The sequence below is a fragment of the Solea solea genome, unplaced genomic scaffold (genome assembly GCF_958295425.1).
Source record: "Solea solea unplaced genomic scaffold, fSolSol10.1 scaffold_99, whole genome shotgun sequence".
In the NCBI taxonomy this organism is placed as follows: Eukaryota; Metazoa; Chordata; class Actinopteri; order Pleuronectiformes; family Soleidae; genus Solea; species Solea solea.
In genome coordinates, this window is record NW_026704069.1 from 5001 (window position 1) to 7500 (window position 2500).

A 2500-nucleotide genomic window follows, 5' to 3' on the forward strand; every position below is an offset into this window, starting at 1 on the left:
GGTGCAGGAGTGACCGAAATACGGCCCGTTGTAAATCGCCCCTCTTTAAGCCAAAAAAATAGGTACGCCTCCCAGGGCCACCGACGGGAGAATGGCTAAAAACGTGATTTTATCAAAATGTTACAAGGCAGGGCTCTGCACAGGGTCCAGAGGAGTGGAACGCCGTTCATCCCATGCGAAAAGGTGCAGGAGTGACCGAAATACGGCCCGTTGTAAATCGCCCCTCTTTAAGCCAAAAAAATAGGTACGCCTCCCAGGGCCACCGACGGGAGAATGGCTAAAAACGTGATTTTATCAAAATGTTACAAGGCAGGGCTCTGCACAGGGTCCAGAGGAGTGGAACGCCGTTCATCCCATGCGAAAAGGTGCAGGAGTGACGGAGATACGGCCCGTTTTAAATCGCCCCTCTTTATGCCAAAAAAATAGGTACGCCTCCCAGGGCCACCCAGGGTGATGCTTTTATCAAAATGTCACAACGCAGGGCTCTGCGCAGGGGCCAGAGGAGTGGAACGCCGCTGGTTCCATGCGAAAAGGTGGAGAAATGACCGAGATATGACCCGTGGAAGTCGTCACAATTTACCCCGAAAATAGGCGCTCGCGCTCGGGCAGAGGTCGGCGCTCGGCCGGGGTCCCGAGAACCGGGGCGAATAGGGTTTTCCCACGGCCGAAAACCATAGGAAGCACGGGGAAAATTCGGGACCCGACGTCCCAGGGCCCTCGGCGGGGACCGGGGCAACGCGACACCGTTGGTTCCACCCGAAAAGGTGGAGAAATGACCGAGATACGGCCCGTCAAAAGTCGTCACAATTTACCCGAAAATAGGCGCTCGCGCTCGGCCCCGGTCCCGAGAACCGCGGCGGAGGTTTACCGGGATGCTGCGCAACATGGGCCAGAGAGCATGTTTGGTTCGAGTTTACCGGGATGCTGCGCAACATGGGCCAGAGAGCATGTTTGGCCGAGTTTACCGGGATGCTGCGCAACATGGGCCAGAGAGCATGTTTGGTCGAGTTTGTGTGGGTTGTGTGCGACACTCCCGGCACATACATAGGAACACGGCTTCCAAGTGAGCGCACTTTTTCGAAATTTCTTCTAAGTGCCGCTTTTTCGAACCGGGGCGAATTGGGTTTTTCGAGGGCCGAAAACCATAGGAAGCACGGGGAAAACTCAGGACCCGACGCCCCACGGCCCTCGGCGGGGACCGGGGCAACGCGACACCGTCGGTTCCACCCGAAAAGGTGGATAAATGACCGAGATACGGACCGTTGAAATCGACTCGGCGTATCCGAAAATAGGCGCTCGCGCTCGGACAGAGGTCGGCGCTCGGCCCGGTCCCGAGAACCGGCGCGCCTAGGGTTTTTCCACGGCCGAAAACCACAGGAAGCACGGGGAAATCTCAGGATCCCACGCCCCACGGCCCTCGGCGGGGACCGGGGCAACGCGACACCGTCGGTTCCACCCGAAAAGGTGGATAAATGACCGAGATACGGACCGTTGAAATCGACTCGGCGTATCCGAAAATAGGCGCTCGCGCTCGGACAGAGGTCGGCGCTCGGCCCGGTCCCGAGAACCGGCGCGCCTAGGGTTTTTCCACGGCCGAAAACCACAGGAAGCACGGGGAAAACTCAGGATCCCACGCCCCAGGGCCCTCGGCGGGGACCGGGGCAACGCGACACCGTTGGTTCCATCCGAAAAGGTGGAGAAATGACCGAGATACGGACCGTGGAAGTCGTCCCAACTTATCCGAAAATAGGCGCTCGCGCTCGGACAGAGGTCGGCGCTCGGCCCGGTCCCCGAGAACCGGGGCGACTCGGAAATTCTTCTAAGTGCCGACTTTTCGAAATTTCTTCTAAGTGCCAACTTTTCAAAATTTACTCTAAGTGCCCTTGGCTACCAGGGGCACGAATCTGAAATTTCTTCTAAGTGCCAACTTTTTCAAAATTTACTCTAAGTGCCCTTGGCTACCAGGGGCACGAGGCGAGAATCTGAAATTTCTTCTAAGTGCCCTTGGCTACCAGGGGCACGGGGAAAATGTGTAAAAAAGCAATTTAATCAAAATCAAACAACGCAGGGCCCTTGGCAGGGACCAGGCGAGTAGAATAAAGTTGTTTTTGTGGCGAAACATTGACAATTGGGCGAGTTAGAGGTTTACCGGGATGCTGCGCAACATAGGCCAGAGAGCATGTTTGGTCGAGTTTGTGGGTTTTGTGCGACACTCCCGGCACATATATAGAAACCCAGCTTTTGAGAGCACTTAGAAGAAATTTCGAAAAGGTGGCACTCTGACGAAATTTCCAAAGAGTGGCTCTTCACACAAAGTTGACCGTTTCTTCATCCAGCACGCACCCCTGACCGAGTGGCAAACGTGACCCGCCATCGGAGGGCCCCCGTCGGCCATGGCCCCCCCCCACCCCCGCGTGGAGGGCCTGGTGTTCGGACGGACGGTTCCTCCGGCCTGCGGGTTCGCCTCCAAGGGCCCAGGGAGCAAGGAGAGGGATGGGGC